The 27,811-nt window shown below is 48.5% G+C and overlaps 1 long non-coding RNA gene across 2 annotated transcripts in view; it reads right to left on the bottom strand.

Moving 5' to 3' along the window:
• Window positions 1-8,417: 8,417 nt before the first annotated feature.
• Window positions 8,418-27,811, bottom strand: part of LOC135968583 (uncharacterized) — a 31,630-nt gene continuing 12,236 nt past the window's right edge. Inside the window, exons 2-3 of one of the 2 annotated variants that reach the window (XR_010583481.2) lie at window positions 13,730-13,847; window positions 8,418-10,054 (exon numbers count right to left, since the gene is read on the bottom strand). This is a non-coding gene — a long non-coding RNA (uncharacterized lncRNA). Of the gene's footprint in view, window positions 10,055-13,729; window positions 13,848-16,014; window positions 17,683-18,195; window positions 18,319-27,811 lie in introns of those variants that run through there. The other variant, XR_010583482.2, reaches the window with a different exon arrangement.

Raw genomic sequence — 27,811 nt, 5'->3', positions numbered from 1 at the left:
CTATGATGTCCAGGCTGGTCTTCAACCCCTTGGCCTCAAGTGATCCTCCTGTCTTGACCTCACAAAGATTTAGCCTAAGCGACCATGTCTTATCGGAAAACAGACATTAGAGCAAATGCATTTCTGTAACATTTTCTACCTCTTTTCACTGGGGAAAAAGGTAACTTGCCTCCAAGGGTCGGAGACAAAGACGTTACTGCAGACAAGAGCGCTGTGCATCCCGGGAACCGCTACACCACGAGGCACGGCCGTGCACACTGGACGCAGGAGTAACAAACGAGGCTAGCACAGGCCGATGCTGGCCCTCTCCAGAAGCAGGCCTATCCTTCCTCCTCTCCTCAGCCCCCTCTCCCTTCAGGCCTCAGTGGCTGCTGACAGCGGAGAGGCCACAACTAGAGGAGGCTCTCAACTCCACCAGGGACAGGAGTCCCGGACGCTGGGGACTCAACTGCTGTCCTCCGCATCCACCTCCTTCTGGTCCAGCCTTCTCAGGAGCCAGGCGTGGCCACTTTGACCCTCTTTTCCCTTCTGTGGCTCCTACAAAAAACCAGTTCAGAGAGCCCAGGCTGCCTCACACTCCAGGGACACCCGGCACAGGCCCCCTCCATGTCCTTATCCAAGCTCCTGGGGCCAGAAGGGTCTTGCAATATTTCACTTTCCAGTTGACCATCCCCAGCCTGAAATCCAAAGTGCTCTAAAGAGCATTTCCTTCGAGTGTCATGAGGAAGCTCAGAATGTTTCAGGTTTTGGAGCATTTTGGAGTAGGGACTCTCAGCCTTAATTTGAACCTCTTCAAGGAAGCCACACACTGAAGCCCCCGATGTCCACCCTACACAATCCCAGCACACCATCTGAAGTCCTCAGCAACAGATTTTCTTTCTTCAAAAATAACCACAAGTCACAAACTCACACGCAATCACAGAAGGGGGTTGTGGACACCCACACAGATGATGAAATTTAACTGTCACATTTTTACCTAGGTAATTTAAAGTCATTCCTCAAAACGCACCTGTTTTACTGAGTTGCATTTTAAGGTGAACACACACAAATCATTTCAGGGAAACAAACGTCACTTTGGGCTGCGTGTGGTTTCTTGACTCCCGTGAATAACTCAGCGTTCACCCTCACTTCTGGATAAGGGAGATGATGCAAAGAAAACTGTTAAAACAAAGACATGAAAACAAGTTTAAGAAGGGTTTGAAAGGTTCCTCCTGTCCTCCTGGAGGGGAGACGAGGATGCCTGGAAAGCTCACGGGGGACAGGAGCACAGCCTCCTCGGTGTGTCATGGACGCTGCCTCGCCAAGGGGAGAGGATGACGCCTGGAAGGCTCACAGGGGTGGGAGCACAGCCTCCTCAGTGCTTTCTACACTCAGCAGCTTCAGAAATTCCTGCAGAAGCAGAACACATCATGAGAACTGAGACTGGAACACCCCAAAGAAAGGGATGAGGGGTCAAAAAAAGCATTCGATCATTACCAAGGAGCGCGGGCATGAAGCCGCTTCAAAGACCGTGTGAGAAGTCACTCATAGGCGTTTCAGAAAATAAGGGTAGTGCGAGATTGCGTGATCAGCTCAAACAGGCTGCCGTCCCTCAGGCCATGAAGTCCCTGAGATGAGCCTGTCACTGAGCAGAAGTCACTCGCATCTCTGCCAGAGAAAGTACTACAAGCTGACACATAACCTCATGAAACCTGGGCTTCAGCCGGTTAACAGTGAGTCTGACATGGTACATCCCTCCAGATAGTTAAAGACCCCAGGGGTTCATCAGACAACCTCGAAGGGCTGTGTCTGTCCAGCTCCTTTTCCAAGTTCTGGATGATTTTTCCTAATGCACTATAAGCAGCATGTTCCAATAGAGATGTAATTAACTGGATGGGTGTCCTCTTAATTTTGAAATTAGAAACACACTTGGCCAGGCACGGTGGCTCATGCCTGTGATCTCAGTACTTTGGGTGGCTGAGAGAGCTGGACTGCTTAAGTCCAGGAGTTCAAGTCCAGCCTGGGCAACATTGCAAAACTCCATCTCTACAAAAAATACAAAACTAAGTCAGGCATGGGGACACGTGGAACATGTGCCTGTGGGTCCTGGCTACTCAGGAGACTGAGGCAGGAAGATCACTTGAGCCTGGGAGGTTGAGGCTGTAGTAAGCTGTGCTCACACCACTGCCTGGGCAACAAAAAGGTTTTTTTGCCTGTCTCAAAAAAACCAAAGAGAAAAAGAATTATATACCTGACTAGGCCAAAATAAAAGAGGCCTTCGCTGCCTACATAAAGGGCTTTCAGAATTCACTTCCATCCTTAGGAAAGGCGGCCAACACCAGGCTGTGTCCCTTAAGATGCCCTGTCTCATATGGGAAAAAAAATCAAGAGAAATCAAATAAAGGCCATAAAATACATCAGTTTCAACACTAAAATTTGATAGTACGCTTTAAATTGAAGATGAGTTATGTCACATTTCCAAACCTCTGAAAGCACGGTTACTGGGAGGGAATGGTTTGCAACACACAAACGCAGCTCTGTAGAAGTGCCCAGGCTGGATGAAGGCTCAAACGTCAGTGCAAGGAGAAAGTCTGAACAAACTCTCTCCTGCCCTGCTGCTGTCCTCTTCCAAAACACACTGTTTATCTGTCAGTTTAGAACAAGGCCTAGGGAGGTGGGAGGCAGGCCTGGGAGGGTCACCTAGCATCCAAGCTCCTCACCCACACAACTGCACGAGGCTGAGCTGGGCAGTACACACAAACACAACTAATTCTCCCCAAAAAGAAGACGGAAGGCAGCACACTGCCATGCCAGGCACCCTGCAGATGAGAAGATTGAGGGGAGCCAGAGGTACCTTTAATCTTGCTTGCATGGTGGAGGGAGAGGAATAATGCCACTCACTTGAGTGTTGCACAATTCTTTCTAGCACTGAGTGGCAGAAAACAAAAATTATAGATGCTTCCTCAGATAAATGTTTCTGAAGAACTGAACATAAATTACGTTCAGGAAATAGCATTATGAATGCCTCAAGTGCTTCTGTTTTCAATAATCCCAGAGTAATTCTATAAACCTGGGAATCAGTCTCACCCAACTCCAGGATCACGGCCCAGGTGACGTGGGCACACACATATCCTGAAGCTCCAATACTCAACTAAAGTGGGGCGAGTGAAAATGATCCTGGGTATAATTTACACGGACACAGGAAGGTGGCAGAGCCCCAAACCCCTAAACCAGGAAGACCAGTGTCCTTCAGGGGCCTCACCTCTGTCCTTTCGCAGCCTCTGGGAACCACTACTCTGCTCTCTACTGACACAAACGCCCCTCCCAAGGTACAACACCAGGAAGATCATCATTCAAAACTGAGGAACGTGGCAGAACAAAGCTGTCAGGAGATTTTAATCACCAACACCACTTGTTACATGACCCAAAGATGATTAAAATCCCAGGCCCTTCAAGACTGAATGCTATCTATACTTAAATGCATTTAATCACCATATTGGGGGTTATTCCTTTGTTTTGCTGCAAATATATCCAACTGCTGTAAAAGGAAAAGGCAATTGGTTAACGAAGCTTCTTGGAGTGTCTCAACAGGCCTCGAGGTAGGATAAAAGGCAGGACTTCCTGGCAGAAACGCTCAGCTCTGAGGTCAGGTGGAGTTCTTGAGCACCAATCAAGGCAAAATAAGGTCGAAGACCACACCACACTTTCCTCAATCACATCTTCATTCCACCTTTCCTTCTATTTCTCACGACTTCACTGCGAGAAATTGTGCTGAAAGAAAATGGAAACACACACATACATAGGAGACCCTACAGATGCTGAGAATGGGTGCAGCCATCACAGTCCGAATGTCCTTTCAGGGCCATCTGACCTGGCTGGGATCCAAGTATACGAGGGCAGGATTGTATCTCAGACCCGTGAAGCCAAGATTACAGCCACTGAACGGCAGTTTTCCATCCCACGGAAACCGACCTTGGTAGGGGCTTCCTCGGGGACCACCGACCTCAAGCCACCACCCGTCAACTACTTCAACTAACCTACATCATGGCAGACGCCTCCCTAGGCAGACCAGCCCTGCCCAAGTCCTGCTTCATGGCAAACCCTCCAGACAAACGTCCTTGGCCTCTTCCGGGAGGCTGTGCTCGGAAGGTGCCCTCATTTACTTCTGTGGCTCTGAGACATTTAACTAGAGCCCAACACATTTCTTCCTGTTCACATAGTATTGAGTTAAAAGATTTTTGTGAGTAAACTTTCACTGGGAAAAATACCATTTCAGGAGCCCCAGTGACCACAATGAAAATGTTTTTACCTTCCCTTACGTGACATCGGCAACGCCAGGTCCAGGAAACGTTCTGGATCTCAGATAATGGCAAATCCACTCATAGTAAGTCTTTGTCTTGTTTCACAAGCTATCAAATGCTGCCCAGAAGCAGGAAAAACCCCACAACGTGGCAGGGAGGGGCGACCAGCGTGAGTTCTAAGGCCAGACCACCCGGGTCTGCCGACAGCGTGGTGAGGGGCAAACAGTGCAGGGTCTAAGGCCAGACCGCCCAAGTCCCGCTGACAGTGTGGCTTCAGGAGTTTCCTAAACCCTCTGCTCTCCAAGTTTCATGTCAGAAAAATGCAGTGATAACCGTGTCCACCTCGTTTAAATATGTATATATATATACACACACATATATATATACTCCAAACCTACAGCCCTATAAAGGTCATTAATCCTAGTTATCCTCAATGCATTGAGCGATCAATAATGAGCCATCCCCCTGGCTGCTGACCTGCCACAGCCCCACCCTCCGGAAACCCCGCATCCACACCAGCCACACAGGATGAGGCCAGGGAAGGAGCAGGACTATGTCTTGGGAACTTAAACTCTGGAAGCTGAGTTAAATCAGTGCCGCTCAAATCTTGTCACCAACTATCTTGTTAAATTGGGAGATTCCATCTCTGGGGATCTTGAAGGAACCTGAGGTTCTACATTGAGTGAGATGAGCACTCGTGCTGCAATGAGACGGCAGGGAAAGCAACCGAATCTGGGGTCGCAGCTGCCTGAGGCTTGGGTCCCACCGGGAAAGTGGCACCAGGGCCCTCAGGACAGTGGCGGAGGTCCCAGGAGGCAAGTCCCGGTGCAGAGACTCATGGACCCAAAGATTGCTCCAGGGCCAGGAGGGGCTGCTGCGCTGACAGCCACGAGGCAGGCAGCCTTCGAGCTCCTCCAGCTGCCATCCTGCAGGCAGGGAGGACAGTGCCCAGACCACCCTGGGGCTCCCCCCAGCCTGCCAGGCTGGTACTCTTACTCCAGCCACTGACAAGAGTCCCCATGTTGCAAGCTAGGTTGAAACAGTGCCTCAGGCCTCGGGGCACATGCACCCCCCTGCAGGGCCGGGATGGCTATTCCCACACATCCCCAACTCACAGCAAAACTTAAAAATGAAAGTTGGAAGATACAGCCAGGAAACCAATGCTCAAGAAGCAACTCCAGGGTGACTCTTCCTAAAGCTATTGCTATTGAACATCTTTAAAAACATTTCCAGGGTGACTTCCTAGAGCAATTGCTGTTGAAAATCTTGAAAATTCTTCATTTCAAAATTAGCTTTTATTACACTGTCTTCCCTATTCTACCAAGACTCTAGAAAACAAAACCATTACAATTTCCAATTCTATCTTATAGCAAGTTAGAAATACACGTTTCCTCAAAGGATTCTACATGTTTCCTTGGCAATATCCTTTCCATGCCCCGTACTACTGCCCACAACAGAGAAGGCTTTTCCAACCCAACCCAACCCAACCCAACCCAACCCAACCCAACCCAACCCAAGGGCCCTGGGACAGGCCCCTAACGAATTGTCTACAAACTCTTGAAACAGGCTTGCCCTGACAAATCATCTGCAAACTCCATCTTCCATTAAAAACAGTACCGAAAATGAGCATATTACCACTTTTTAAAAATTACTGTAAAGTGGACAGTGTTCAGTTCTGTGAATTTCGGCACAATATTCCCATAATCATCATCACACAAGCAGAACAGTCCAACAGCCCCAAACCCACTCACGGGGCCTCATAAGCATACCCTCCCATTCTCAGCAACCACCCTCTCCGTGTCCTCCCATGACTCGGGTCTATCTTTTGCGAGCGTTGTGGCAAAACACTCGCAAAATGACAATTTCCTGGGCATCGTGCTTGGAGGTGCACCCAGGGTGTCCTGTGATCAACAGCCAGGCCTCGGGGCTGCTGGGTATTTATTATTCCACATATGGCTGTGGCACATTGTAACCTGTTTTGGACAACCATAGACAGCGCTATTAACATCTGGGCACAGTTTTTCTTAAACATCAGATTCTGTTTCTCTAGGGTAAATACCCAGGATTGGGGTCACTGGGACCCACATTTGTGTGAGTTCAGTTTTGTAAGAAACCGCCAAGCTGTCTGCACCGTGCTGAACCCCAGCATCGCACAGGAGTCCCGACTGCCGGTCCTCACCAGCACCTGGGGCTGTCGGAAGACCTTAGTCAGGCGCTCCAGCAGGGGTGTGAACAAATTCACTGCGGCTTCGGTGCACATCTCGGTGCCACCAGTCATGCTGAAGGTCATTTCAGATGCTTTCGGGCCATGCTGAACCCCAGCATCGCACAGGAGTCCCGACTGCCGGTCCTCACCAGCACCTGGGGCTGTCAGAAGACCTTAGTCAGGCGCTCCAGCAGGGGTGTGAACAAATTCACTGCGGCTTCGGTGCACATCTCGGTGCAACCAGTCATGCTGAAGGTCATTTCAGATGCTTTCGGGCCATCCTCCCGTCCTTCTCAGCGAAGCATCTGTTCAGGTCTCTTCCGCTTTTAAGTCAGGTGGTTTGTTCTCTGTCATGAGCCGTGGGAGTCCTGTGCATTCTGGATACGAGTCCTTTGCCGGCTGCATGGTTCGTAGACATCTTCTCCCCATCTATTGAAAATGTGTCTCTTCAATTCCCTAGGGGTGTCTTTTATATTAGAAGTTTAATTTTGATGAGTCTTACCTACTTGTTTTCTTCCTTGATTATGGATCATGGTATGGCTAAGAGCTCTCACCCTAGGTCTCCACAATTTCCCTTTCTTCTGCAGGTTTTGTAGTTTGGTATTTTACATTCAGGGCTATGATCCACCTTAATTTTCATACAGAAATTACTCCCTGTTTTCACTCTTTTGCATACGGCTGTCCCATAATTCCAGCACCATTTGTTGAAAAGACTCAAATTCCACTGAACTGCTTTTGCATCTTTGGATCTGTTCTGGACTCCATTCTGTCAGCTGACCCCTGTGTGTGCATCCTGAGCATAATTTATGACTTTAGTGGCTGTCTCTGTGAAAAAAAGTAACTCTGTCTGGAAGCAAAAACTACATTAGAAGTGCTCTAAATAAGATTCTTCCTGTTGTCAGGAGAGCAAAGCCACTGCCCTAAGCAGAGGTGAGGCCTCAACAGCTCCCAGGCACAACCTTAACACACAATGGGGAAGGGAATTCATTTCAAGGGCCACAACGTGAGACCAGCATAGCCATGAAAACGGCAATAATTTCACAACAGAATGAAATTCATAAAGAATTGCTCAGAAGCGTGTGATAAGTTACATAAATCACTGTTCCTTAAATTCTGACGGTTGACTAGAACAGATACAGCTTCACGGTACAGTTCAAACAGGAGAAAGGTAGGTAGGGGTGGTTTCCACACCACACAGGGCCTGCAGGAAAGGGACACTCTTCCTCTAAACGGGAGATCCCGGGAGTGATGTGATAAGCCATGGTGAGAGTCACAGAACTGTGCAAGCCGGAGTCGCGGCCTTTGCCCCACCACGGAACCTGTGTCCATGAACGACGAGGCTCAAATGTCAGGCCGGGGCAACCGAGGCAGTTATCAGGGGACAAGAAAACGAGCGCACGGTGGAGGCAAAGGTCTGAAATCGCGCGGCAACTTCGAGTCAAGTGGGACAAACTGACTCAAAATACAGGTTCCAAAAACCACCACAGAGAGCTGCTCCTCGGCTCTGGAAAGGCTAAGTGACTAATGCCCACACTGAGCATCTGCTCCCAGAGACGACCCTGGTGACCTAAGGCCCAGCTCCTCCGAACCCGCGCCGAACCTCAGTGAGGAACTTTGTTGGTATCTTACGGCACATTGACATGTTCCCTTAAAATCTGGTATTTCATCAACAATGCAGGCGCCAGCTTTGACTCATACACATTTCGATTAAACAAGATAATTTACACCCTGACTCTGCCAGGTAAGAGGTTTACTACAATCTTTAAACAGAGCCAGAGGCTACAGTCTGCTCCTACACAACACCATGTCTCTACAAGTTCCATGGGTTTTTACTTTCCATGTCTTCACTTGCCTAGTGCTAGAAAGCAGATTAAAAACAGAAGGAACCCAGAAACACTATTGAATGAGACTCAAATATCTTGCAGTCATCATCGTGATGAGATGTTTATTAAACAGAAATGTTCTCCCCTGTAGAAAGCAGCACACATCAACACGCACCGATAACTGTCGCCAGCATTCCAGATCATCTTCCCTTCCATGGCCACAGTGCAGGGCAATGGACCACGCACACCTGCAGACCCACGGACAGCGGGGTGACACGGCCGATTCTTGTAGCAAGCAGGCCAGGGTGCACTCAAAGTGCGTCTCTTTCCAGAGGTCTGCCATGGAAAGTTACACATTTATTCCACGAGTTAATGGCACTGCACCAAACATTTCTGTAAGATTCTCTAAGCAAGCATTTCCTTCTGCCTACAATGGCCCGACACAAACTGAAAAAGCTCTTGGAGCTGCCAAAGACTTCAATATCCCCTTAACTATTGTCATGCACGCCCGTGTGAAGAGACCACCAAACAGGGTTTGTGAGCGCAACATGGCTGTTTATTTCACCTGGGTGCAGGCGGGCTGAGTCCAAAGAGTCAGCGAAGGGAGCTAAGTGTGGGGCCGTTTTATAGGATTTGGATAGGTAAAGGAATATTACAGTCAAATGGGGGTTGTTCTCTGGCGGGCAGGAGTGGGGGTCACAAAGTGCTCAGTGGGGGAGCTTTTTGAGCCAGGATGAGCCAGGAAAAGGAATTTCACACACACAAAAAAAATCATCGCTTAAGGCAAGGACCGGCCATTTTCACTTATTTCTGGTAGAATGTTATCAGTTAAGTCCAGGCAAGGCATTTGCACTTTTGTGATTCTTCAGTTACTTCAGGCCATCTGGGCGTATATACGTGCAAGTCACAGGCGACGCAATGGCTTTGCTTGGGCTCAGAGACCTAACAACCATAGTCTTTACTTTTAAGGTGTGGGGTAAGATCATATAATCCCCAACTAAGCTCCTGATGCTGTGTGTGGCATCTAGCAACAGCACGTTCCATTCCTGGATTACATTTCACTCAAGAGTCCACAGTGAGAACGATTTCTGGTGAATGAAACACCAGGCAGGAGGGTGATTCCGCTGGGCAGCTCTTCACACACAGCCCAGGAGCTGAGGGGAGAGGAAGAGTCCCACGAGCGTCCACCGTGCTCACGCCCCCTTGGAATGCGCCCCACTCCTAGAGACCCGGACCCAAGGGAAATCTGACCTGAAAATGGGCAAACCCTCACTTTGGCAGAGGGACAGGGACTCGGGCCACAACTTGACCTCAGAGCAACACAAGTGCAGACACAGCACCCCACGACACCCTCTCTACCCAAATTCAAGGAGGAAAACCAACGCCCCGCCCCCTTGCGGAAACCCCCGGCTGCTGGAGCAGACGCCTGCCGGCGTGTGCAGCCTCTCCTGTCCCACGTTCCGGGCTCAGCACCTGTGCCTCAGCCCTGGCACTGCTCGCCACACCCACAGGTGTGCCAGGAGGGGCAGGTCCTAAGGTCTCCACTGCACCAAAGCCTGCAAGGCAAAGGGGCAGCTCCCTCCAGCAGGAGTCCAGAAGCACACACTGCACCAGCGTCAAGGCGTGAGAATTCTCCCCTCGGTCTCCGAGTCTCCAGTCTGTTGCCCGCCACGGTCTTCTGCCAACGGTGAGGCCCAAGCTGAGCGGCACATTTGGTTCTCACCATTTCCCTTGTCAAATCAATACTGCAAACATATCCAATTCATCCTGTCACTAAAAATGAAATAATCCGCCATCTCCATCACAGATGATGCAATCAGGTTTTCATTACCGGGTTTTTGTTTTGTTTAGTTTTTTGTTTTTTTTTCTATTTTGAGATGGAGTTTCTGCTCTGTCGCCCAGGGTGGAGTGCAGTGGTGCGATCTTGGCTCCCTGCAACCTCTGCCTCCTGGGTACAAGTGATTCTCCTGCCTCAGCCTCCCAAGTAGCTGGGATTACAGGTGCCTGCCACCATGCCCGGCTAATTTTCATATTTTCAGTACAGACGGGGTTTCACCATGTTCACCAGGCTGGTCTCGAACTCCTAACCTCAGGGGATCCACCTGCCTCCTTCTCTCAAAGTGCTGGAATTACAGGCATAAGCCACCACTCCCGACCATTACTGGTGTAATTTCTAAGCCACTCTCTCTCACACCCACTCCCTTTTTTTTTTTTTTTTTTTTTTTTTTTTTTTTTTTTTAAAGAACCAGCTTTATGCCTATATTTTTTCCAAGAGAACCAGTTACCCCATTTCAAGTACAAATAAGACATGGTGTTTAAAAACCAAAAATGCCCATTTGCACAGAAGTCTCCAAATACCCAGTCGATTTAAGCCTTGAGAATAAGATCAAGCTGTTTGGCTGAATACAACTTCCCTTTCCATCTGTCTGCCTGTGAGTTAGACACAAGGACGAAGCCACGAGCTAGGGACATAAAGGCAGGAACCACCAAGGTAGCCGAGACTCCAAATAAAAGCTGGAAGGACCAACACAAATGCACCACACCCTGCATGCCCCTCCTCCTCTCCTTCCTTTTCAGAATTTCCAGAGGATGAAACAGGGACCTTCTCAGACGTCCCACGATGCAGGCGGCCACAGGGGAAGGCGGCGGCAGCCTGAATGAGGCGACCGGGAAATCACATTCCACAAACAAATTCTCCATGTGCTTTACATCCTCTGTCTCTGAAGAACTATGCCAGTCTAACAGTGGCTAGAAAACCGCATTCAAGTGTCATTTCCCATTTCAAGCAAAGAAAACAGTGGTGGGGCATGAGGGAAAAACATAGCCATGTGTTCTGGGCTATTAAATAAGGTTTTTCTGTTATAAACGTATAATTTTACATTCTCAGATTTCTGTATAATTGATATGCTTCCTAATTAGCAGACATAGTAATAAAAAGTGAATTCCAAGTGTAAGATCGGAGGAACCGTTCACATGGCTTCAGGTTCTGCTACTGGGTTTCAACTTAAGAAAATGGTTCTGTGTGTTGGTAACAAGGCCTGAGAGTATGTGTGAGAGTCAGTGTGGCTGTAATCAGAGTTCGTGTTGGTTCCCTAGCAGAGGATGTTACACTGTTACATTATCTTCTACAAAAAATCCTGAAAAAAATGAAGGCTGAATAGACATACACACCCTCCCAAAATAATCCAAATGTCCACCGATATGAAAAACAGATGAATTACGGCTTCCATCGTGGAATATTCTTCAGCAGTGAAAACAAACTATAGCCACAGGTGCCAACTAGGATAAAGAAAACCTTTTAAACACGCTTAAAGTGAACCGACTAGGCAGAATTCCTCGATTACAGGCATCTGCTCCAAAAGGGTACTGTTATTAGTCCTGTGATGTAGAATGATAGTTAGCAACCCTGTTTCGGGGCGCATCTAGAAAAAAGCAAAATAATGACTACACAATTTTAAATTCTTTGTAAATTATAACTATTACTATGAAAATTCTAAAAATGTGAAAATCTTCCCAACTGTTATTGGACACGCTTCAAAATAAATACCCTGGCATTGCTTGCCACACCCACAGTTGTGCCAAAATAAATGAAAATATAGCCCAAGGTAGTAGAATTGAAACCTGAAGATGTACAAGCCGTCCCTGCCTCGCTATCTATACATCGTGTAGAAATTTAAGAGCAGGTAGTGACACTGCAATGCAAGGCTCAAACCAACTGGGTATTTGGAAACTTCTATGCAAAGTGGCATTTTCGGTTTTTAAACACGGTGTTATTTGTACTTCAAACAGGTAACTGTTTGGTTCCCTTGGAAAAAATATAGCCATAAACCTGGTTTTTTTAAAAAAATACGGGAGTGGGTATGAGAGAGACTAGCTTAGAAATTTTAAAAGTATCAGCAGGGAGCAGTGGCTCATGCCTGTCATTCCAGCACTTTCAGAGACAGGCCCAAGGGGCCTTTGAGGACACCGGTCTCCTCTGCTGCCTGCCTGCTGGACTGACCCCCCAGGACATTCACTGGGTTTCCACCCCTGTCTCATTTAACATCCCAAGGGTGGTCTTCATCCTCGTCTGGGGCTCAGCTCTGCCCCAATTTCCTAAATCTCTGCCTTCAGAGCCTGAAAACACCCACGCCCAGGGTCACCCTAAGTCCACGTTTACCCCAGAGAGTCCCCATTTTATGTTTTCCAGGCATCACCTTAGTGATAATTTATCCTGTAAATTCCAACTGCCTTCACACCTCACCCCTGCTGTCTCCCAGCAGACCCCACTCAGATGCACATGCCCCAGACCCACACCCAGGTCTGTACATGCTGCCCTGCTCTACCCATGTGGGGACCACCTCTCTTTCTTGAGGAATCAGCTGGCGATCATCTCCTTGTGGAGGGCTGCCCTGACTTCCAACTCTCTCCAGCAAAGGCAGAAGCCATCCTCAGTACTTCCCCAAAACTCAGGCCAAGTATGAAGATGGCGCAGATGCTAGCTGTGCCTGGGATGCCAAGGGCAGGGCCCACAGATGCTCTGCACATGGCCCGGGGCACCGCCTGAACACAGCAAGTGCTGAAGAAATAAAACTGACATGCGATGACCTCTGATAGGGCCTCCTTCACCATCCACATCTGTCTCCCCACTGGACAGTAAAATCCACAAGACAGGGAAGGCTTGTCTCACTCATCTTCAAACTCCCAGGGTCACCCTGGCAGGTAAAGGGGACTCAAATGTCTTCTGAAGGAAGCAGCTGGTTAGCTGCCGAGTTAAAGGGCCTCTGAAATTCAGAGCTCTGCATAGGAGTCCAGCACACTTTATTATGAATGACTCCAACCACGGCAGAAGTGGCCGTGGAACCAGTGCTAACCAATTCAGGGTTTGTTCACTGTTTCTCAGTTCATTATCACAACGCATTCTCACAGAGCAGCGGCGCACAGATCCTCAGACGTCTACACAGAGTGGGACGATGGCGCCAAGTCACGTCAACGTCCTGTTGCAGACTGGGAGACACCGGTCAGACACGGACCCAGGCAGAGCACAGACCTCGCGTTAAATCGGCTCCGTGTAAACAGCACTCCCTGCCAGGCCCTTTCCTATCTGCACAGCTTCTACAAATTCAACTCTCGCACCTGACACCTAAGAATACTGCACACCCCCATGTGAATCCCCTACTCACCTCCCAAAATGACCCGGCATGGCCGAGTACAAAAAATTTCAACATAAGGGAACTGGAGGGCATGTGGGGCTTTCTCGAGTCCCTGCTGCCTCCTGATGGGAGGGCCCAATGCTTCACACCCCTAGTGAAGGGCGGGTCTCTTCGGCCCCCAGGCTTTGACCTGGAGCTTAAATCAGCATTAACTAATTTCACTTTCCAGAACCAACTTCAAAGGCCTGCAAAGCCAGAGAAGGGAGAGGAGATGGAACACGCCCTCACCTCAGATCTGCTGCAAGCACACACTTCTCAGATGCGTCCCAAGGTGCACAGCGTGTCCGATGCCTGTTTCACATCCACCGACCTGCAGGTCTTCTATGTGGCATCAGCCTCCTGGGCACTGGGAACAAGAGGTATAATGGCAAGTCCCTTCTGCAGCAAAGCTGAGGCAAAGGGACCCAACACATTGGAACTGACCTTTTTCTGACAGTATCAAAACAGAAGGAAAATACTGTACAGTCAACTCCCCCTCACGCAGGTTTATTTACCTGTGACTCAGAGGCCATGACAGAGAACTTCAGGTTCTTACCGATTCCTATTTTCCCCATCCAGGAAGCCTTTGTTTTTAATATCGTACGAACTTGCCATTTTATAGGCCAAAAACAGCAAATATTGGCAGTTTCCTACAGTTCAACTGAATAAAATATGATCATGGCCTTTTGTGAAACCATGAAGAAAAGGTGGATATCTCAATATGTGTCTCCAGACTGGCTTTGTTCCTGAAGCGGTAACTCTGTTCACTCAGGATATTAGACACTGAAGAATAAACATCAATATCCCACCAAGAAAACCAAAGGAATGAAATAATTTTGCATCCACCTTGGAACCTTTTTAGGACAAGGCAGGACACAAACTTCTAAAAAGCTGCAATTGTCCCTCTGTATACACAAGGACATGGATTCCAGAACATGCCCGAGTTTACCCAAATCTACGTATCCACAGGACCCCACGGCCACCCTATGGAAGCACATGTAGGAAACGTCGGCCCTCCACAAAGCCAGGTTTTTTCAGTAAGGGTTTGGTTGGAAAAAAAATTAACATAAGTGATCCTTCGAAGCTCAAAACCCATGTTGTTCAGGGTCAGCTGCATTTATTACTTGTGTCATATCTGAGGCCTGAAAGCCATCATTCTCGATACCTTAATGTGACGGTTAACAAACTAACTGTTCCGATTAGAAAGAGGAAAAAGCTTATTTTTAAGCTGACAATGAGAGTGGATGCGGCTACGATGAACGGAGAACAGACCTAAGCAAGCACCAAGGCTGGGGTGACTGCCTGTGCTCAGACCCACCAGGGCCTGTTCTTCCATCTCCCTCTGCTGAAAGGGATAACCTCCTTCTCCCCCACGACTAAAGGGCCTTTTTAAAATATTCACACGAGAAGTGCTATGAAAAGCTGAAAGGTCACAGATAACATTTTTAAAAATAAACATTAACGTAAGCATTTAATTTTCGTATAAGGAGTAAGGAAAGGATCCAGTTTCAGCTTTCTACTTATGGCTAGCCAATTTTCCCAGCACCATTTATTAAATAGGGAATCCTTTCCCCATTTCTTGTTTCTCTCAGGTTTGTCAAAGATCAGATGGCTGTAGATGTGTGGTATTATTTCTGAGGACTCTGTTCTGTTCCATTGGTCTATATCTCTGTTTTGGTACCAGTACCATGCTGTTTTGGTTACTGTAGCCTTGTAGTATAGTTTGAAGTCAGGTAGCGTGATGCCTCCAGCTTTGTCCTTTTGACTTAGGATTGTCTTGGAGATGCGGACTCTTTTTTGGTTCCATATGAACTTTAAAGCAGTTTTTTCATACGAAAATTAATTCAAGATGGATTAGAGACTTAAATGTTAGACCTAGTACCATAAAAATCCTAGAGGAAAACCTAGGTAGTACCATTCAGGACATAGGCATGGGCAAAGATTTCATGTCTAAAACACCAAAAGCAACGGCAGCAAAAGCCAAAATTGACAAATGGGATCTCATTAAACTAAAGAGCTTCTGCACAGCAAAAGAAACTACCATCAGAGTGAACAGGCAACCTACAGAATGGGAGAAAATTTTTGCAATCTACTCATCTGACAAAGGGCTAATATCCAGAACCTACAAAGAACTCAAACAAATTTACAAGAAAAAACAAACAACCCCATCAAAAAGTGGGCAAAGGATATGAACAGACATTTCTCAAAAGAAGACATTCATACAGCCAACAGACACATGAAAAAATGCTCATCATCACTGGCCATCAGAGAAATGCAAATCAAAACCACAATGAGATACCATCTCACACCAGTTAGAATGGCGATCATTAAAAAGTCAGGAAACAACAGGTGCTGGAGAGGATGTGGAGAAATAGGAACACTTTTATACTGTTGGTGGGATTGTAAACCAGTTCAACCATTATGGAAAACAGTATGGCGATTCCTCAAGGATCTAGAACTAGATGTACCATATGACCCAGCCATCCCATTACTGGGTATATACCCAAAGGATTATAAATTATGCTGCTATAAAGACACATGCACACGTATGTTTATTGCAGCACTATTCACAATAGCAAAGACTTGGAATCAACCCAAATGTCCATCAGTGACAGACTGGATTAAGAAAATGTGGCACATATACACCATGGAATACTATGCAGCCATCAAAAAGGATGAGTTTGTGTCCTTTGTAGGGACATGGATGCAGCTGGAAACCATCCTTCTTAGCAAACTATCACAAGAAGAGAAAACCAAACACCGCATGTTCTCACTCATAGGTGGGAACTGAACAATGAGATCACTTGGACTCGGGAAGGGGAACATCACACACCGGGGCCTATCATGGGGAGGGGGGAGGGGGGAGGGATTGCATTGGGAGTTATACCCGATGTAAATGACGAGTTGATGGGTGCTGACGAGTTGATGGGTGCAGCACACCAACAAGGCACACGTATACATATGTAACAAACCTGCACATTATGCACATGTACCCTAGAACTTAAAGTATAATAATAATAAATTTAAAAAAAAAAAAAAAAAAAAAAAAACGTAAGCATTTAACAAGCCCATTACGATTTAAAGGAAAAAAAAAAAAAACGGTATTAAGTTCCTGGGTGCAGGGGCTCATGGCCGTAATCCCAGCACTTTGGGTGGCCGAGGTGGGCGCATCACCTGAGGTCAAGAGTTTAAGACCAGCCTGGCCAACATGGTGAAACCCCTTCTCTAACGAAAATACGAAAATTAGCCAGGCATGGTGGCGGAAGCCTGTAGCCCCAGTTACTTGGGAGGCTGAGGGAGGAGAATCACTTGAACCCGGGAGGGAGAGTTTGCAATGAGCCAAGATCGTGCCATTGCACGTCAGCCTGGGCGTTGAGTGTGAAACTCCATCCCAAAAAGAAAAAAATATATAAAGTTTTCCTTCCAATGAACCTATCATTCAGCCACCGAGGTATCCTATAGCTACTTATTCAGCCATGAGATACACCACAGGCGATATAGGCGAACAGGACACAGTTCTTCCCTGAAAGAAGGCTGCACCCTCAACAGAAGGGAGGCACATACTCCGAATGGAATCGGCATAGGGAACAGATGCTGCTGCAGGTGAAACTGGCTGCACAGAGCACCCACTCAAGTGTCTGAGAAACAAGGAGCCGTTGGTGCCATCACCTTCCATACTTGAGCTGGGGCAGTGGGGAGCCTGTCATCACCAAGGACAAAAAGCCCCAGAACCACACAACGAGCTTACAAACTCACCGAGGCGATGACTGAGCAATGTGTGTGGAGTGATGCGAACACACAGATGTCAGGGCCACGCGCGGCGTTGGTTTTGTGCATCAACCTGAGCGTGCCCGGGGTGCCCAGATGGCTGGTTCTGCATTATTTCTGTGTGAGATGCATGTTTGCCTCTGGACTGAGTGGAGACCCATCCTCGCCGGCGTGGGGGGCACCACCCTATCCACCCAGGGCCCGAGTAAAACAGCAAGGCGGGGAAAACTGGGTTCACTCCACCTGTCTGGCTGATGGGCCAGTGACATCTGTCTTCTGCAGCCCGTGCTTCTGGGTCTCAGCTCCTCAGACCACGGTGGGATCCGCACCCTCCGCTTCTCAAGTCTTCAAGCCACACCCTCCCAGGACTCTAGCTTGCAGCCTGTGGGTCCTGGGGCTTCTTGGACTCTGTAGCCCCTGCAGCAAGCCTCGCCCTGGAGACACACGCACACCCGGCTGGCTGTCTCTCTGGAAGCCCTGACTAAAAGCCGCCCCTAAAAGTGGTCTTCAGAATTTCTTTCTAGCCCTAAGATCCCAGCGCCCCTCCTACCATTCTAGGCGGAAAGGTGAACGGAGACCAATGGACAGAGGTGTGTGCGAGGACACGCCAGGCAGCAGCACTGGGCAGGAGGGCACTAACGCTCACTAAGCAAAGAATCAATGTTGCTTGCCACAAAAATGAGAGCAGCAAAGATTTCTTCAAACAGAAATGAGTTTGTATCATGATTTGCTCTTAATACATAAGAAAGCATAAAAGTAGGCCTATTAACAATTACATAAGTCTTTAGAGGCCCTTGAACTACTTCTGCCCCGAGTCCTTCCCTTGCTATTGATGGAAATATGGGAGAAACCAGGAGGTCTGAGCGTGGACCTGGCCGTGCTCCCAGGGGCCGAGGAAAGCACCCATCTGTCCAGTCTTCCCTCCACCCCGCGGGGTTCCCTCTTACCCAGACTCTTGGGCTGACGCGGCTCATGCACTCAACAGCGCCATCATTAAACGTTTAGCTTCGCATCACGAGGGCCTCCTCTGGCCTCTTCTGACCACTCCTGAACCTCCAGTCAGCATTAGTCTGCAGGACACGCGTGGACAAAGTTGATGGATCACGGCCTCCAACGAGGAAGGTGCCAGGCAAGGAGTCGGAGAGCCGGGGATGGAGCAGCCCTCACCCAGGGAGGCGAAGGCCAACAGCGGCCACCACCGAGGACCTTCCTTCCCACCCTGAGGGCAGCTCACCCAGGGAAGCGAAGGCTGACGCTGGCCACCACTGAGGGCCTCGAGGGCTCTCCCCACCCCGAAGGCGGCTGCGATCACATTTTCCCATCGCACCAAGAGACCCCTGTATTGAGCACAAACCTTTCCAACCTTCGAATCAATAAGGAATCACAACACAGACATTCCCTCAATCCAAATGGCCAGCACACAAAACAGACATGCAATCATACACATTTCCTGTGGGAAAATCAGTCAGTCTCTGGGGCCTCGCGCCAGGGGTGGGGGAGCATCATGGGGAGACGCCCCAGCCCCAGCCTGGCTCCTCCCTCTATAGCTCCTTTTCCCTCCTCTTCCCCCCGCCCCTTCCCACCCCCTCCTAGCCTCAGAGGCTCCTTCCTCAAATTCTTTCCCCTTGATGAAGTCATTCATGCCCAAAATACAAGGCAAAGTCATGGGGGCTCAAGAGAAAATCCATACCGTGGCTCGCGTTTTAGATTCTCATAAGTTTGAGAATAACCAAGCAAGAATCTTTGGCATCTGAATGGTCTGAAGGATTCTGAGCTCAATGTCCTGCACTGGCCCGGAGTGGATCATGGGTGTCTCGGACATCTTCACAACTCTACACCAGTTATTTTGAAACACACCAGCAGAATAGAACCATGTGAATAGCTGCTTCTCAGTTAAAAGTAGGAAAAGACTCCAAAAGCTGCCCTCAAGGAACATCCTTCCCATGAGGAGTTTTCTGCATCGGGCCCTTCAGGCACAGGCAAGGCCCCTGGGCCCAACTCCCTCATCCCTGCGTCATCAAGCAGCAAAGACAGTGGGGAATAAAGCAAGTGAAGGAGTCAGTCCCGCACAAAACGGGCTCCAGAAGCCACAGCTACTCTCCCAGTGTGGGAGCCAAGTTCAGAGACCTGGAAACACCAGCATTCCCAGGGAGGAGGACAGAACAATGCCATTTCCCCCTAGTTTAGGGAGACACCACCCCACGTCCTCTGGCCTTAAAAGAGGAGAGACTTCACATACATGATTTCAATGACTCCACCACACACAGAAAGTGGGCTGAGGGCTAACACAACCATATAAATGCCTGGCAAAAACACACTAAATGAACACACAGATAAGCAAGGTTCTCCTGTTATCCACCAAATATTCAGAAACAAATCCAGTAAGCAATCTCTTTGCAATCAAAAGACCAATTCAGAGGTGCAGATTAAAAATAAACATACAACTGAACCCTTAATACACCAAGAACCAAATTCCACGGAAGTGTTATCACATCACCACCTCCCAGCTGAAGGAAGCAGCACTGGCCACTGACCAGCTGTTCACTCGTGGATCAGTGAACGAAAGGCAGTGCTGTCCAGGACAATGATGAGATGTTAACCTGAAAAGGGCAAAATTGCAGAGGCTGGAGGGACCTTCCAGGTAACCCGTCCCCCTCAGTGGACAGAGGACCCCCGTGGGACCACAGAGCCCAGAGCTCCAGTGTGTTCGGGGCAAGGACTCAACTGCAACCCTGATGATGTCCGAACGCCTTCTGCCCTTCTGTGTCTCTGCCCCACTAACAGGGAATCCGTGAATGCTAAGGAAATGTAACGCATTTTACAATACATGTAGATTTTTAGCAAATTAAAGATAAACAGTGACAAACTTTGAGAATTAACTAAAATATAGTTCAGTGAATGCCCAAACTCAAAGCTAGTCTCCAAGAGGTGATAAGCTGTGTGTGGTGGTTAACGCCTGTAAATCCCAGCAGTTGGGGAGGCTGACGCAGGAGAATCACTTGAGCCTAGAACGTTGGGGTTGCAGTGAGCTGTCATTGCACTACTGCACCCAGCCTGAGAAACAGAGTGAGACTGTCAAAAACAAACAAACAAAAACAAATTAAAGGAGTTCAAATGAACTCGCCCATACGCTTTAAATTTTCATTTGGGTACATGGGGTGATCTAGTTCCTTTTTCCCTTGCAATACATGAATAATCTAATAATTAAATATAATCTAACAATTACATGGGAAAATTTAATTATTTTCCCATTTCATTATTCCCTATCTCAGGGAAAAAGTTAAAAGTATTCCCTATTTCAGGGAAAAAGCTAAAAATCATTTTAAACCTTCCTTCCACAAAACAGTGTACTCAGTCATCTCTATCTGCTTGATCATGTGGAATTCAGCTTCACATGTCTACAATACGGTTTTTGTTAAACAGCGTTTATGTAGACAGGCGAGAGAAAGAAACACTTGGTCTATGTAGAAGCAGCAGAAGACACGTTTTAACAGAAAAGGGAGAAGATACCACCGTGTGAATCTGGAAATTCTGTCGTCGTCTTGTCCACACACACAGAAAACACCCAAGCACGTGCCTAGTGTCCAACAGGAGCACAGAAAGGACAGGGTTCCTCCAGTTGTTTAATGACCAGCCCCACTTGTCACCGCCACATAACAAAATCCGCACGGCAACTTCAGCACGTTTCATTCACGATTCCACGGAAATCAGGCTGAAGAACATACAGATGTTTTGCCCACATTTAAAAATCCAAGTGTGGGACTCATAGAAATAAAACACATTATGGGTTCACTTAACTTTTCCAAATTTTTACTTGGAGAAACCTATAAAGTTCTTGTCAGTTACATCCTTAAGTTTTCCAGTAATTTTTAAATGCGAAGGTCAGGCAAGACTTGTAAAGAGGTACACACATACGGCCCGGCGTGGTGGCTCACACCTATAATCCCAGCACTTTGGGAGGCCGAGGTTGGCAGATCACGAGGTCAGGAAACCGAGACCATCCTGGCTAACACGGTGAAACCCCGTCTCTACTAAAAATACAAACAATTAGCCAGGCGTGGTGGCGGGTGCCTGTAGTCCCAGCTACTTGGGAGGCTGAGGCTGGAGAATTGCATGAACCCGGGAGCCAGAGCTTGCAGTGAGCTGAGATCTCACCACCGCACTCCAGCCTGGGTGACAGAGGGAAACTGTCTCAAAAAAAAAAAACAAAGGAGGTACACACATACATGCCATGTTCTTCTCTCAAAGAGACGGGCCCTTTTTTAAGATTCCAGAAGTAAATGTGGTTGTCATCCTGCTTTTGAGAGGATGGGCTGTGTTTTAAGCATGAACAGACTTTCCTCCATGCACCAAGGATGCACCATGGGGGCAGTGCTGCCGCCGCCTCCCCAGTCTCTGCTCAGGGTGGGGCAAGGGGAGCTCCGTTGTCTCCCGTATACACCGTCAACAGGCCAGGTGCTCAGGAGGCGGCTTCCAGGACTCGCTGTAGGCATTCGTCAGCAGGGCAGGCAGTGCCTCGTGCTGGTGGGCATCCAGCAGTAAGGGGGTCTTGCACTTCACTCCCTGGGCCCAGCCGCAGACAGAGGGGAAAGAGACACCTGTATCGTAACTCATGTGTATTTATAGATACACAGAGACTCTGCAGTGCAAGGTGCAGAACTAGAAGGAATCATGGAAATAAGAGGGAAGACATTTGGTTACGACTGGCAGAGTCACCTCAAGCCTCAGCACTTCCTGCCGGAGCCCTCACTGACCAGACTCCTCCAGGGTCACTGCCACTGCCTTGCCCAGCTCATGACAGGGCAGACAGTGACAGAGCCTCAGAACAACCTCCCACTCCTTCCTCACCAGCCCAGGGGATGAGCTGTTCATGAGTGTCCCAAAGCCTGAATGCGGGAACACAGAGGTGACTGAGCAGAAAGGGGGACAGCCACAATGGCCGCGGGTGTGCAGATATTGCGGGGCACCCCAGCAGCCCTTTCCGTCTTAAAGAGGATGGCCACGGGTGTGCTGATGCTCCCGCGTGACCCAGCCGTCCTCTCCACCTTATAGGGGAATGGCCACGGGTGTGCGGATATTCCCGGGTGCCCCAGAGCCCTTTTCACCTTAAGGAGATTTTCACAGTCTCATATCAGTCTCCAAACTATTCAGTGAGGTTGGAGGAGTATCACTGTGGACCAACACTGATTGGCACCAAGTAAGGGCGATTTTATAACCATGTCTCAACCATGAAACAATCAGGTCTTTGGCCATCTGGTCTAAGCTTTTTCTGTAACAAAGTTGGATAATTTAGTTGAACTTTGGTTTTCCAAAGCTTGTTACAGAAACCACATCTTCCTAGGTGTGGCTCTGTGGTGTCACGTGCACACTTCAGTAGCCAGGCTTGCCAAGACTCACGGCACGTTACACGTTCACCTGAGAAGGCTGCTGAATCATTGAGGGCTCTGGCGTGCTCTGAAATGAATTTGCCACTTCAGCCTACACTCTACTCCCTTGTTTGGTTAAAGAAACCCAAAAAGCAGAATTTGTTTTGGCCAATCGCCTGCTGACCCAACTGCAGAGGTTTTAATTAGAGTACTTTCATTGCATCATAGAAAGCAAAGTCATATAGATCAACTCATTATTACCACTCCAAAGGTTTAGTAAATCTCCAGATAATCAGGCAAACATTTTAAGAAGCTACATTAAGGTTTACAATACTCAAAATTTAAAACTACATCCATGCTCCAAAAAACCACCATTCCCATTTTAGATGGCCAAATGCATATGAGAAAGAAAGAAACGTGCTGAGCGCATTTTTTGGGTAATCTTATGGAGAAACTGCCACTTTAAAAATGGCTCTAGTTCCTGGCTCCAGATGGGTGTGGTGGGTTGCCTCACTCAATTTCAACTCCACCTGAAGCTGGGACACTAGAAATCCATTCGCAGACTCCACGGCACCAGAATTCCCACTTCTGGAAACAGCCAGGAATGCAGACCTGTAGCAGAGAATTCTTTCCTGCCCACCCTAACTGTCCTCTGTGGAAGGCAACAGTCAAAGACAAGTCCACCCCCCTAGTCGCAACTGCACCACGAAGAACCATTTCAAGGTGGGAAGTGATTGATCAGTGGGAACAGGCAGTTTAGCTAATCACTTATAAGGCAGAGAAGGGGGGTTTGAAGGCCTGTATCTGGTCTTGTCCTCGGTAAACCGTCATCCGCCAGTCAGCCTAAGCCACATGGGAAGGGGCTTCTTGCAGTAAAAGTGGGGGCGCAGTTGTGGGGAGGGGGAATGTCTTAACAATCACTGTTTTACAGGATCACAGGGCTCAGGCAATGTTCAGTATTGTCACACACCAAGGTTTTTACAGTCTGAAGAAAACTACAGTCCTAAAGTGTCAGTTCTCAAAGCCCTTAAGTTCCTCCTGCTAAGATTCCCAGAGTCTCCACTTCTTGCACCGAACCCCAACTTGCACAGGCACCTGCGTCTTCCTCCTGCAGCAAATGCAGATAAGAAGCTGTGGCTCTGCTGCAGTAATGATGCCATGCAGCCCTAACACCACAGCAGAGCAATGGCTCTGGCCTGAATGTCCCCAAAACCTCATGCTGAAACCATCTCCGAAGGGATACATTAAGAGGTGGGGCCTTTGGGAAGTCCTGCTCTCAGGACTGGGGTTGGTGTCCTTGTTGGGAGGCCTAGAGGAGCCCTCCTGCTCCTCCACCACGTGAGTTCTGACGAGACGACCGCTGCCACGCAACACCTGTTGAGATGCTGCCGTCTGTGAGCCACAGGCCCTGGGGCACCAGATGTGCAGGTGCCTTGACCTTGGACTGCCTTGACCTTGGACTTTCCAGCTTCCAGAGCTGTGAGCAATAAATGTCTCTTTACAAATCACCCAATCGACAGCAGCCGGACAGAGACAGTAATGTCACAACATGAGTCACTTTCTCAGTGGGCCAGAGGACTCCCCATGAGCCACCACCGTAAAGCAAGAACTCCCTGGAGGATGGAAAGGGGTTCACAAGGAATTCTACCCAGCACCAGGGTGTCTGTCCTTTCTTGCAGGAAGACAGCTGAGCCATGGCAGGAAACTACAGGGTGGGTGGGGCTGGACAGTAATGTGTCACCTGCTCATCTAAGCCTCAGTCTCCTGCCTCTCATCACGACAGTGGGGGTAACACCCCCCTCACCTGAGCTGTTGGGGGAGGTAAGAGTGCTGGGTGATTAACAATTGTTAGTTCCACAGAAATAAGGCAAAGAATCTGCCCCATGTCTTATAAAACCAAATCAGCCCAGGAATTCCACATCACTACTAATTTGCATGGGAAAATACCAGATTCTCCTAAGTTCTGGCATGTCATTTGTATTAATAAAGTTTGCAGAGTTTTCACATACTAAGTATATAAAACAGGAAAATAAATCATGCAATTTGGAGGCTGAAGCAGGAGACTCACTTGAGCACAGGCGGCGGAGGTTGCAGTGAGCCGAGGCCTCGCCACTGTACTCCAGTCTGGGTGACAGAACGAGACTCCATCTCAAAAAATAAAAAAAAAAAGATTTTGCTGCTTCATACTAGTAAAGTGGGCAGACTCTACATGCCAACTCTTATTCAAAGGTCGCCTAACACTGACTCAGGAACTCTGGCCCTGATGTGCTTGGAGTTTTAATCCTAACAGTGTTAAAGACCACTCCCCCAGGAGCTCTGAACAAGTACTCCAGGTATACGCTGAACAAGACCACACACTCTGACCGAAATCTAACTTCCCAGACCCAAACTACAGAACCACAGAAGACACTGCTTCTGTCCAACTTTGTGTTCTGCCATCGTTTGTGTCCATTATTTCCTACAAACCATCTCATTAGAATTTAGGGCACACAAAAGGCCGATACAACAGGGTCACTTTTCAAAGGTTTGGAGGTGAAGAACAGATACAATGCATTAGCTTCCTATTGCTGCTGCAACAAATTACCACAAATGCAAACCTCCTCTCAGCCCTGGAAGTCAGGAGTCCCAGGGCTGAAGTCAAGGGGTCAGTAGCTTGTATTCCTGCCTGGAGTCTCCCAATTCATAGAAGCCACCATGCAGCTTGACTCACAGCCCCACACCCCTCCTACCACTGCCCCGGCCTCAGCCCTGCACCCCTCCGGACCCTGCCCCTGCCCCACACTCGCCCTCACCCCCACAGCCCTCTGGCCTCTATCTCGTCCTCAGGTCTCCTCCTCTGAGGCAGACCCTCGTACTGCCTTCTCAAAAGGCACATGTGAAGACACTGGACCCACCTGGACAACCCAGGGTCCTCTCCCATCTCACTGTCCGTTACACTCACATCTGCAAAGCCTCTTTTGCCATGGAAACTTCATTAGACTAACAATCATTTAACAAGTCCATTCTAATGATGTGAAAATTGGCATTGTTTTCCTCCTAATGAACAGATCAGTCACCCATGTAACCTATAAATATTTGACTATTAAATATACAATACTGTAGGAGACAGAGATGAGGAAGACGGTTCCTCCCTGAAAGACGACTGGACCCTAGACGGAGGGATAAACATTCTGAACAGAATCAACATAACTCAACATTTGAGTCGGAGAGGTCAAGCAATAAGACGTTCAAAGAAGCAACCAGAAAGTATGTACTGTGCCCGTAGTTCACATCTGCGCCTGGCGTCATGAGCACGAGCATGCGGACACGCACACAGGGCCCAAGTGTAAGATCAAATATAAGGAGCTTTCCACTGTAGTATTTAACTAGATCTTATTACAAAATAGCCTCCTGATTTTTATCCAAAAAGTTCTCTGTAATTAAGGAAATTAATTTTCCCCTAAAAGGCATTTCTCTAGCTATCATTCCATATAAACTAAATGGGCATATTAAAGAAAAAAGACAAGGCCGGGCGCGGTGGCTCAAGCCTGTAATCCCAGCACTTTGGGAGGCCGAGACGGGCGGATCACGAGGTCAGGAGATCGAGACCATCCTGGCTAACACGGTGAAACCCCGTCTCTATTAAGAAATACAAAAAACTAGCCCGGCGAGGTGGCGGGCGCCTGTAGTCCCAGCTACTCGGGAGGCTGAGGCCGGAGAATGGCGTAAACCCGGGAGGCGGAGCTTGCAGTGAGCTGAGATCCGGCCACTGCACTCCAGCCTGGGTGACAGAGCGAGACTCCGTCTCAAAAAAAAAAAAGAAAAAAGACAAATGTTTGACTTTGGGGGTTTGCCTACGACTTGAATAAGCATGATTTTCTTCTGGCCAAGCAGGGAGCAGCTGGACCAGACTGGAGGGAAGGAAGAACAAATTTCCACTCTGACCTCAGTTGGGCACCAGAGTCTTCCCTGTCAGAATGTGGGTGTGGTGCTTCCCACACACCAGCCTCTGACGAAACTCAGCCCAAGGGTGTGGGAAAAGGCTGTCTACTTCTGAAAAATCTACAAAGTGCAGACACATCAAAAGCTTCAGAAGACTGTAAAGGGCCAAGGAGACCACTACACCCTTGGAGTTTACAGAAAATGGTCAGCATCACACGTGCCTGAGGTCCAGGGTCAGCTCCCGGCTGCCGCGACGCCGTGAACGCAGCCCTGGCTTCCCCTCTGATGCAGAGAGCTGGTCACTCTGCCGGCAGCACTCAGAGCTCAGAACATTCTAGAGGAAAGCAACGTGTTCCTTTTAAAATGGGGAACCGGGGCAGCACAACTGAAGCTCTACGACTGTCTCAACTACTGGGTTTCGGGGTAGCATTAGGAAATCGTGAGAATCCAAATCTCAATTTCATACAGATTCCAGATTCACTGCAGGTTCCAGAATTTCCTGAGACATTCTTCCAATTTATCACTCAGGATTCCCTTGCCAAAGCTAATAAAGTCTACATTCCTTACGGAAAACCCACCATAAGCACCACCACAAATAAGATCAACTGACTGACGCCCGCCCTTCGCACCAAACATAGAAACTGTTACTCACACAAGACTGTGCTGGAGGCAGCTCTCAGCTGAAGCCGAATCCGTGAGACTTCATTATCCCCCATTTTGGATCGAGTGTGAAGACTGTCAGCAAACCAGGGCCCCAGTGTAAAGCAGAGAACAGATCCTCTGATGCCTGCCTGAACATTTCCTTCCCACCTCTGTCTTGGATATTGAACACCCTCAGAGCTACTGAGTCACCCACATTTGCAGGTCATTTATCCAGCCACCAGGATAACACAATTATGCGATAAAAATGCCTTCTCAGGGCTTTGTCATACTCAACAAAGAAGCTCAGAAGGCTAGGTAAGCGCAAGAAAGGGGGAAGCGTCCTCCAAACAGACAAAAACCAAGGAAAACCGTGCAGAGACTCGAGAGAGAGCAGAAACACAGCCCGCTGTAGCCTTTCAGGTCCTGCTGGCCGCAGCCCTGCGTTACGTGGCAACATTTCCACAGATGCATCCTGCTGGGCCCACTTGAAAGGTCCCGCTTGCGAGACACTCACCCCCACTTCCAGCTCCTGCAAGACCCGCTGCAGCCCCACTCCATCCTGGGGGCCGACTGTGCAAGTCTTCTCGGCAGAGACCCCTCAGAGCCTACTCAGTGTCTGAGACTGGGAAGCACC

This window comes from Macaca fascicularis, chromosome 19 (genome assembly GCF_037993035.2).
Source record: "Macaca fascicularis isolate 582-1 chromosome 19, T2T-MFA8v1.1".
Classification (NCBI taxonomy): Eukaryota; Metazoa; Chordata; class Mammalia; order Primates; family Cercopithecidae; genus Macaca; species Macaca fascicularis.
This window is presented reverse-complemented; position numbering and strand designations above follow the sequence as displayed.